The 11,632-nt window shown below is 33.5% G+C and overlaps 1 long non-coding RNA gene across 1 annotated transcript; it reads left to right on the top strand.

Annotated features, from left to right (window-relative positions):
* Positions 1-2,725: 2,725 nt before the first annotated feature.
* On the top strand, positions 2,726-3,398 carry LOC134249557 (uncharacterized). The gene is made up of 2 exons (XR_009988310.1): positions 2,726-2,830; positions 2,983-3,398. It is a non-coding gene; the product is annotated as an uncharacterized LOC134249557 (long non-coding RNA).
* Positions 3,399-11,632: the final 8,234 nt, after the last annotated feature.

The raw sequence follows: 11,632 nt of genomic DNA on the forward strand, positions 1-11,632 counted from the left end.
TGTATAGCATATAACAATTTAAAAAGACTTCCCGGACAATCATAGCCATTTAAGCGGACAATTTGTTTTTAGATATCAGTATATCTTTTATCATCTGCAGGTTGGGCACAGCCTACCAAATGGTACTTTATCCCCCTTTTGGTAGATAATCTACCATAGCGGTAACGAATATTACTAACCAAATGGGGGACTTTTTTATTCTGTTGCAATTTTTATTAAAATAAAACAAAAGCGCATTTATTCAGGCAATGGGGGATTTTAATGAACATATTCCTCGTACAATTAACATAAATCGGTCGAATTTCTATGTGTAATTTCTCCGTAACTTCGTAAAAACAATACCCGTAGTTGTCTGTAACAGCCGAACTTCTTGATCAAACGATCAAAAAAATCTTTATTGTGTCTTGTTGGATAAAAATCCAATTTTATACAGTGATTTAACTCTTGATGAGTTATCTGTCAATCTCTTTTTGGATCTTCGTCAATGTTTATCTCCATAAAATCCTGTTAAACACGAGCTCCTCATGCCTTACCGGTATGGTGGGCACTTCCTGCTATAAAGTTAATTTTTTCCAGAGTTGTACGTAATATTTGTCGTTATTTTTCTTTTAGGATGAAGTTGCAGATTCCATGCGATCTTTTGGGGTTTAATATGCATATTACTGGTGAATTTAATAAATTCGAAAAATAATATTCAATAAAAGATGTACAAAATGACTTTTGCCATTATTCTTGTTTTTGTTCCAAGTACATCGTTTTAAAACAATAATTATGTCATACTCCAACTGCATTTACTATTTCTATGAAGAACAAAGCCATTGTGTTCAAAATAAAAAGAAATAAAGGCAAAACTTATTTTTCTTCTGATTTCCTAGTTGAAAATTAATACAAATGTGCCTCCGTAGTTAAATCCGACTTTTCATCAGGTTTAAAAAAGATCATCGTTTTGATTGGTTTGCACTAATTGATTGGTTGCCCGGATAATCGAAATAGAAAGTAAAGGACATGATTGACAGGTTCAGCATCGTTGGAGAAGGAGAGAATTTTCTTTTAAAGTAAAAAACTAAGAAACATTGCACTTGTTTACATAAGCTACGTTTTTTGCCAAATTTTTGAACGACTCTGCGCAAAAAATTGCACATAGAATTTTTGATTTTTTTCACCCAGAACACCGATAAATATCTATATTTTATTCCACATGGTTTAAAATTATGCGAAATTCCACTCCACTCTATGGAATTAAACACAACCAATTTTGTCCCCCATTTGGTTAGTAAAATTCGTTACCGATATGGTAGATTATCTACCAAACGGGGGATAAAGTACCATTTGGTAGGCTGTGCCCAACCTGATCTGTTGTTACACAGTCAGTTTGTGCGTTCATCAGGTTGGGACCAATCGCCCAAATGGGATATATATAATAGTCCTTTTGGGATATAATATCCCAAATGGGCTATAAATTTACAGTGCAAAAATTGAAAATTTTTATTTTGGCCATAAATATCATAAATCCGCATCTGAGTACACTTAAAAAGGAATAACTTTTGGTTGACAAGTTTTCCTGTATGCCCATTCTTTAGGAGATTGATCCCTCGGAAGTTCCTTAACTTCTTGGGGATCAATCTTGCAAACTGCAGGGTTGCAATAAAACTTGCTTACCAAAAGTTATTCTTTTTTAAGTGTTTTGATGCGGATTTATGATAATTATTACCAAAATTAAAAATTTCAATTTTTGCACTGTAAATTTCAATCTAATTAAAATTAGATCTTTGATCCGCTCCAGTTTTATCGCTACACAAAGCGATCAAACTGGAGCGGATCAAAGATCTAATTTTAATTAGATTGTGTAAATTTATAGCCCATTTAGGATATTATATCCCAAACGGACTATTATATCCCATTTGGGCAATTGGTCCCAACCTGTTAAACAGTCCATATAGAGCTTCTTTTGCAGGTCCAGCACATTCTCTTGATTAAGCTATATTGCTTGCTTTAGCTATTAAGCTTTATTAAGCTATCAAAAATAGCTTGATAAAGCTATGTATTTGCAGTTTTTCACAAAAACGTTTTTTTGCAAGAAATAAACAAAAAGTCCCAAGGACTTGACTATTCATATAATTTATATGTGCCAGTATAAACTATCAATATACAACCTAAATCAAAGAAAGTTTGAACATTGCAGCTGTTGAATACTAAAGGCAAAAGATGAATTTCCATTGTTTGAGTAACTGTACACTCCTTTGTGTGAAGTGAGACGTGGGTAAGTATGATTGCTTCTCGTTATGCTGAACTGTTTTCAATCATTTATCCTGTTGACCATAACTGACCTCATTTATAATTTCATTTAAGAGATTACTGTGTGGTCACTCATTAATAACCTCAAAACTTTTAAAACTTTGAGTACAAAGTCTCTCAAGGCAATGCAATATGGTGAGTGATTTTTACAAGTATTGTATTCAGAAGAGTTCTAAGTTTAATATTTCCACTGCACCAAGGCGGGACTTTTGGCATGGTTTTAGAAAATAACACACTTGCCATTGAGTTGTGAAAAAAATGTTATAAAATAGCTTATTTAAGCTATTCTGAATAGCTTAATAATGCTATACAGCTAAATCAAGCTGTATAGCTTAATCAAGAGATTATGGCGGACTTGTTTAGCTTAATCTTTCAATTGTTATGTTTGCTTCACTTGATATAATATGCAAGTTTGAAACGTTTAAAGGACATAATGTACTGTTAATTTTTTCAGACAACAATACTTCAATGAATCTAATGACAAGATTACACATCGAACATGATATGGAACATGTATTTAAAACAGTAAAAAAAGGTAATTTTAATTATACAAATTTGCAAAAAGTACTTTAAAAATTGATATCATTTATAAGACTTTATCAGTTAAGCATTTCATCTATTTATATTTAAAGATACAGTAGAAAAAAGACATTATAGTTATATAATATATCTTCATATTTTTATTAGATATGCATGAACAAAGGTTGAAGCAACTAAGACAGAAACTAAAGACATTAGAAGAAGATGACTGGAGGTATCCCCCTGTGGAGAAGTTGATTGGTCTTCATTGACAGACATGTGTATAAAAAATAGTAAATATGTACAAACAAAGCAAAAATTCAGAAACAAATAGAATTACAAAATCCTGCCAAGAAGACTTCATTTTGTTCAGCTGGGAGTGTCACAGAGCTGTGGAGTGGTTTCAGTTTATTAGAGTTTAAAATAAAAAAGAAATAAAATTCATAGACTCTCGATTAGTTCACCAGTATGAATATGTGCACTGTTATTCACTTCTTTTTGTTGTACAGGAGTAATGATGTGAATGGGAGTTAGAGTACTTGTATTAAACTATATTTTTATTTAAATAAACATGCTTTTTTTTTTTTTTATACCCCCCGCAAACGAAGTTTGGGGGGGTATATAGGAATCACCTTGTCCGTCTGTCCGTCTGTCTGTCCGTCTGTCTGTCCGTCCGTCCGTCCGTCCGTCTGTCTGTCTGTCCGCTGTCTGTGCAATCGTGTCCGGTCCATATCTTTCTTACAGAGGGACATTAGAATCTACTACTCCACAATAAGATTGCTCATGACCGAAGGGTGTGTCATGACCTTGACCCAAGGTCATTTGGGGAAGTTCAAGGTCACTGGAAGAAAAATTTCATAATTCGTGTCCGCTCCATATTTTTCTTATCAATAAACTTGGTAGGTTCTCATTTCACACAAAGATTGCCCATGACCCAAGGGTGTGTCATGACCTTGACCCAAGGTCATTTGGGAAAGTTCAAGGTCACTGGAAGAAAATTTTCATAAATCATGTTTAATACATATCTTTTATAGATAAACTTGGTAGGTTCTCATTTTACACAAAGATTGCCCATAACCCAAGGATGTGTCATGACCTTGACCCAAGGTCATTTGGGAAAGTCCAAGGTCACTGGAAGAAAATTATTTATATTCCCTGTCCAGTCCATATTTTTTCTTATAGATAAACTTGGTAGGTTCTCATTTTACACAAAGATTGCCCATGACTCAAGGGTGTGTCATGACCTTGACCCAAGGTCATTTGGGAAAGTTCAAGGTCACTGGAAGAAAATTATTTATATTCCCTGTCCGGGCCATATTTTTCTTATGGATAAACTTGGTAGGTTCTCATTTCACACAAAGATTGCCCATGACCCAAGGGTGTGTCATGACCTTGACCCAAGGTCATATAGGGAAGTTCAAGGTCACTGGAAGAAAAATTTCATAATTTGTGTCCGGTCCATATCTTTCTTATGGATAAACTTGGTAGGTTCTCATTTCACACAAAGATTGCCCATGACCCAAGGGTGTGTCATGACCTTGACCCAAGATCATTTGGAGAAGTTCAAGGTCACTGGTAGAAAAATTTCAGAATTCGTGTCCGGTCCACATCTTTCTTATGCATAGACTTTGTAGGTTCTCATTTCACACAAAGATTGCCCATGACCCAAGGGTGTGTCATGACCTTGACCCAAGGTAATTTGGGGAAGTTCAAGGTGACTGGTAGAAAAATTTCATAATTCGTGTCTGGTCCATATCTTTCTTATGGATAAACTTGGTAGGTTCTCATTTCACTGAAAGATTGCCCATGACCCAAGGGTGTGTCATGACCTTGACCCAGGTTATTTGGGGAAGTTCAAGGTCACTGGAATAAGAATTTCATAATTTGTTTTTGATACAAATCTTTATTATGGAAAAACTGACTTCTGAAAAACCCAGCGGGGGGTATTTTGTCCCATTTGGACAGTTCTATTTTTTTTTTGTATTGAAAAAGAAAGTATTTTAGTCTACTTCACTGCAACTGACCAATTTTACAATATATGTATATTAAGAATGGTCTTTCCTTTTATACATCAGAAAGTGATTTTAAGGTCAGACTACATATACATAGCATATTTTATTTATAGATAATGTTAATTATGAGTATTATAAATACAAATACAAATATTTTATTGGCACCAACACAATTACAGTAATTGGTAAAGGCCCATAGAAAAAATAGTGATAAGCATGAAAATACAGTAGAACACAACTAGAATACAAACAATTGGTGTAGCAAATTATGTATTTTACTCATAAAATACTATATAAATACATACATATGATTCAGTTCAATGTAGTTACTCATTTATAGCTAAAATATTTTTTCTTATATCAGATATTTGATATAAAAATTATGAGAATATTTTAAGAACCTTTTTAGAAAATAAGCAAATTTCAAGTGTTGTAGGAGTTGTCTTTCTTTTTACATATACCTTGATTCTTTATTTTTAAGGGACTTGGAACTTAAAGGGGCATGGACACAGTTTCAACTGAATTTTTAAAACCAATTTTTATGTTTAAAATTTATAACTAGGGCATCATCTAATGATAAGCAAAAATTTGAACATCATGTGTCAATAAAGGAGATGCTAAATTTAGAAATTTTAGCTGAAACTGTCCATGCCCCTTTAAGTTTATTTTTTCTCAAAGTCATGACATATACACCGTGTATATCCCAACATACGGGGTGTATACTATGTTGTGCGCGGGGTGTATGCTTCCGAAGCGAGAGAAAGGGGGTCAATGTAGGTTCTTTGTCCATTTTCTCAACTTACAGATATTTTTCGCCAGAAAGCATATGTCTACGGAAGAAAGCATTATCTAAGGACTATATGGATACCTATGAATCCACTGGAAACCTTCTAGTTTTATCAAACACCTCAACACAATTCCGAGGATCGGAGCAAGATTGATGCTACACTGTGTTTATCATCAAATATCAGAAGAAAGCTTTGCTTTATCCTCACTTTTATATTATTATTAAATACATGTTTACTATATAAACGTTTGTACAAATTGTCTGTAAATAAAACAGTTCGTATATAAAGATATTGACGAAAAATCAATGTTGTGTCCGGGGTGTATGCAACATGTTGTACGCGGGGTGTATACCCCATATTTTTCTTAGGATTGTTAGTGCGAAGTATCTATGGAAATATTATTTACACAGGTTTGTAAGCGACAGGTAGTGTTGATAAAAGACCTTAATACTAATGCCATACGAAAAGGTAAAGTCCATAAACATACTGAAGTATGAAACAAATTAACTAATTTAAAAAAATCAAAAGAATAAAAAAAAATTAAAAGTAAACTATCATATTCAAACATAATAGCCGCTAAATGTGCAAGGAGCGATTGTTATCTGATTTCATGCTACAGTGTAGATGGTGCAATGGTCTAAATCTACGTAATCATATAATATCTAATCTCGAGCTCTCCAAAGCCCCCCCCCCCCCCCCTCCCTGCTTGGAGGACACTTTGTCCTTTCTTCGGATCATTTTAATCTAAATATTTCGCCTGTTAAAAATATAATAGAAACACTACATGAATGGTGTATTATGCATAAATCTCTTTTTTTGTTTCTGCAAATTTTATTTCATCAATACATGTATTCTTAAGCATTTATGACAGTGATGTAGAATCATTTTTTGTAGGGGGGATACCTGAAAAAAAAAACCCTGACATAAGTTGACTAGCTAAAAAAAGGGGGGTTATCGAAACTCATTTATTTTAGAGTGGGTTGAAGGTCGCATCTTTTCTCATTAACAATTCTCCTTTTTTTTTTACTTAAACATATTACATAATCATTGTTCGACAATGCTGCAACAAAAAAGGGGGGCAATTTGAATTTCGATGAACATTTTCTGTAGTGAAAAGTTGTGTCTAGAACAAAAGGGGGTGGGGGTGATACTACGTGTTAGTATGATATATTAAATTAATTTTCCTTTCAATTTTTGCAATATGTGGACTCAATATGTGGACTCAATTTTCCTTGTCTGAAAAGAATTCATATATCACAAATCACAATAAACAATTTGACTCAGTGATAAATTGTATTTGCTGACAAGGTTATTGGATCGACCATAGAACTTACGAAATGATGACTTTAAACGAGACTGCTGATATTCTTGTTTCATCAACTTGCTTGTCAATAATTTACCTCGTTTTAAAAATTGTTCATACGTAGCGCATGCTCTTGCGTATCGAATCAACTGAGATATATGCACTCCGTATGTAGTATCATTTAATAAATGTTGAAAAAGGTTAAACAGAAATTATGAGAAAATGTTAAATGTTCAAAATGATGCATGAGTGAAGCATTTATTAAGGAATACAGTTAAACAAAGCACCCTGTACATTTACTTCCATGTGCATGCAACGCCAAAAGTGCGATGAACGTGTATCAATTTTTTTCCCAGTAAATCGAATTAATAAACCTGAAGTTGTGCTATTACAAAGCTGGTGAATAATTTTAAAAAATAAATATAACTTTCACAAAAGTCAATTGTTAAGATTTTTTTTAATGATATTTCAGATCAGCAGACAATGATACTATAGAGTAAAAAGAGGGGTATACACCCCGCGTACAACATGTTGCATACACCCCGGACACAACATTGATTTTTCGTCAATATCTTTATATACGAACTGTTTTATTTACAGAAAATTTGAACAAACGTTTATGTAGTAAACATGTATTTAATAATAATATAAAAGTGATGATAAAGCAAAGCTTTCTTCTAATATTTGATCATAAACACAGTGTAGCGTCAATCTTGCTCCGATCCTCGGAATTGTGTTGAGGTGTTTGATAAAACTAGAAGGTTTCCAGTGGATTCATAGGTATCCATATACTCCTTAGATAATGCTCTCTTCCGTAGGCATATGCAAATCAGGCGAAAAATATCTGTAAGTTGAGAAAATGGACAAAGAACCTACATTGACCCCCTTTCTCTCGCTTCGGAAGCATACACCCCGCGCACAACATAGTATACACCCCGTATGTTGGGATATACACGGTGATATATATATAATGCTATAACATTTCACACAGAAATATAATAAAAAAAAACTTATTTTAATATCTGCAAACTATTTAAACAACAAATTTTGGTCTGTCTTTGATCGGCACATCCTTGCACTGTCACAAAGTAAACTTTCTCCTTTAATAATGCGAGACAAAGGTACAGTAGAAACTGTGTTGTGTTTTAATGAAAAAAAATATAACTATAATCCAGAAATTCAGAGTAGAAAATTAACTCACCAGTATTGTCAGTCGGTGCTCAGTGATGTCTGCAGAGTTTAACAAATTGAACACAACCGATGAAATGTAAACATTAACAATAACAGATCTTCTGCCCTGTTTATAACAAGAATAGATATGGGTTACCCCATATCCAAAGATATTCGACTGTTAGATTTAATATGTTTAACAGTGTTTATAATGACGTTAATAAAAAATCAAAGTACTGAAAGCACTGTTACGAGTTGATGGTACTGATATCAAATTGGGTTATGTGACATACATAAAATATGACCATGCAATATTGTAATGCTTTTGCAAGTTTTAAAACAATATCTCTTTTTTAAGAAATCGTTTGAGAAATAAGCCTTAACTTTACCTTTTCTCTCATGTACTACTTAGACGTGTAATTTTTTGCATCTAATTTAATGAATCATAAAACAAACCTTGATATATGAGAAACAGATAATTAAATTGTAGTACTTTGAGTAAAGTGCTTAAATATAAAAGAATAACGATTCAGCTTGCATTGAAGTGGTTTATTTATCAAAAATATTGAAGAGCACCAACAATGTAAGGGTCAAATAGCACAGTTTTGGACAGTTGTCATCTTTTAAAAGAAGTAGAATATACAAAATTGACTAGAAATTTAAAGCATGAAAATAATGGCACACCTGTTGTAAAATCAATAATATTTCATATAAGAAAAGTTAAGCCACAAAAACAAAAATGGTTAACTTTTGTACATAGTACCGGTAATTGAATGTAACACTTTAATCCACAGCAGTAATTATCAAGTACGGAACTAATTTATACAAACACTTTAATGCAAGATGTTAATATTATTGATTCTGGTTCCACCTTGTATATATAATTCATAAGAATTACAGAGTTTCCTTCCTCCACCATGTTCTCTTTTGTCATGTCATAGAGTATGGCTTTCATTGCCAAGGTTCTGTCTGCAACTCCCAAAACTCTGTACTCTTTTTTCTCTCCACCATCAACTTGATAACTAGTCACTCCACTACGTCCACAAACTTTGACTTTGAGTGGCAGGGAATAAGGCTTATTCCCTCTTGAAACTCTTAGCTTTGCTAGCGTCAGCATCTCTGCAAGAATAAAAATCAATGATCAATTTACAAATATCAACTTTAGATTAAAATGTTTTGAAGCATAAGAAACTTTTACTAAAAATAATTTGTTTAATTTCTACTTACCGATTGATTGTAAATTTAGCTATTATTCTTTTAAAAAATGCAGTTAAAATAAGAAAAAATACATGGAGAATACGGCAATAATTTTGTAAAAATGTTTGGCTAATTATTCTATCATTTTTAAATAAAACTGCCTATTTAATTGAGACATATAGTGATTTATGGTCAGAGTAATATGATTCTTGAGTGCCCCAAAAATTTATATGATTAGAATGTAAGTTTGTGTAAATATGGTCTAAAGCAGAACCATAGTCTGTGGTGCTGCCTGTTTGCAAATATCGAAGATTGAACTCATTCAACATATGTTTGGCAAATTCATTTGATTTTAAATTGTCAAAATTAAAATCTCCGGCCAAAACCACAGAATTAGAATTGTTTGAATGATGCTTCAAGATTTCTTTTAAAGATTTTTTCACCTCATTGCTTTTCTCGTGTGGAGGAATGTACAGAAAAATTAATGACACTTGTTCTCCAACATCCATATCTACTGACAAAACCTGTATCTTTCCAAAAGTACCTTCTGTGATATTTGTTACTTTAGATGAAATGGCATGTTTAACATAAAGTGCCAAACCGTAAGAGGGTCTGTTTCCATCTCTGCTGAAGAAATCATTTCGATGCAATGTAAAACCCTGGATTTCAAATGAACCATCATTATCAGAGGCCATGAAACGTGTTTCGGAAACGAAAATCATATCAGATGGAAGAATGGTAACATCTTCTTTCAGGTCAAGAATGTGACAATGAAGAGATCTTGCATTGAAGAAGGAAATAATGGACCCTAGTGACAAATAGTCATTTAAATTTCTGATACATGGTTGAAGCATACTTTCTTGTCTTAGTCTATCCATTTCCTCTTGCACTGAAATTGACACAGAGATTTTATTCTCATTCAAGTGTAAAATATGCAAATTCTTCAGACACACAACCCTACTTAGTCCAACATAATGCATATGGTCATTTCTCCTTGAACCGAAGTGAACAACTGCATCTGAGAGTGTTGAACCTTGGGATTTATGAATAGTTTTTGCAGCACTCAATTGTAAAGGAAACTGTTTTCTTTTAACCTGGTATGTTCCATTCATGTGGATTTTGAATATCCTGGTTATTTCCAAAACTGGTGTCCATGTTTTACTTATACCAGATTCATACAACCTTGCTAATTTTGCTCGTGCAGCTTTTCCAGTTTCCTTTTCAGTAAATTCAACCCAAATAATGCTGCATCTGTTGGATCCATCTACTCTAAAATCAAAGTACTTCACTTTGCAAGCAGCACCATTTGTAATACCATCCTGAACATCAACATTATTTGTTATTTCAGCTGGAATGTTCAAAACTAGTTTAAGTATGGAGGATAACCCCATGGTTTTAGAATTATCTTCTGGGATTCGATTCAGAACTCTAGACTGTATATTTGAATCTGACGTTCCAATAACCCAGTCAATGGCAGGAATAGCAACTTTCAGATTCCCTTGTGCATTTTGGTACACCCTAGTGTTATACATTTCTACCTCCTTTCTTGTTGTATACAGATGTGGTAATTCAGAAATCCCAATAGCATCTTCTTTCACATGCATCTTCAAAATATTAATATCAATTGCAGTTTGCTTTCCCTCTCTGAGTCTGTTTAACAACTCTGCAAAATCCTTGTCATCCTTTTGTCGCATTATTTTTGTAAGTTCATACATTTGAAAATTGTCTTTCCAAAGATTTGCACTTAATGGACCATAATCTCGCTCAGACTGAGAAAATATCCATTTATCCATGACTGGTTTCAGTTGGTACAAATCTCCTACTGTTATGACACTCACACCTCCAAAGGGTTTCTGGCAGCCTCTTATTTCTTGCAATCTCAAATTCACAAAATTAAACATGTTCTGACCTACCATGGATACTTCATCAATGATCAGAACTTTTAAATGTATATATTTTGTTCTTAATGTATTCAACTGCTGCATATCAAGTGGTTTATATGAAAACCCTTGTCCTACAGGAATACAAAATGATGAATGAATAGTTGCACCACTTATATTGTGAGCTGCTTTCCCAGTTGGTGCACACAACAAAACATGAAAGTTATCTGGGGACTCATTTAACTGGTGTAAATAATACTTCAGTAACCCTTGATACAAAGCCCTAGTAACAACGCTTTTTCCAACGCCAGCTCCCCCTGTTAAAAACGCATATAATGGATCAGTCTTTGTTTTCAGCCAATGCAAAACATGGTTGAAGAATTGTGACGCCACCGGAATTCTCAGTGCCGTTTTTGGTTCGTCATTTTACCTGCGCTGTCTTCTTCCGGTTTACGTTACTGTCTGGGG

The sequence above is a fragment of the Saccostrea cucullata genome, unplaced genomic scaffold (assembly GCF_032062105.1).
Source record: "Saccostrea cucullata isolate Sc308-1 unplaced genomic scaffold, CSIRO_AGI_Scuc_v1 ctg17234, whole genome shotgun sequence".
In the NCBI taxonomy this organism is placed as follows: domain Eukaryota; kingdom Metazoa; phylum Mollusca; class Bivalvia; order Ostreida; family Ostreidae; genus Saccostrea; species Saccostrea cuccullata.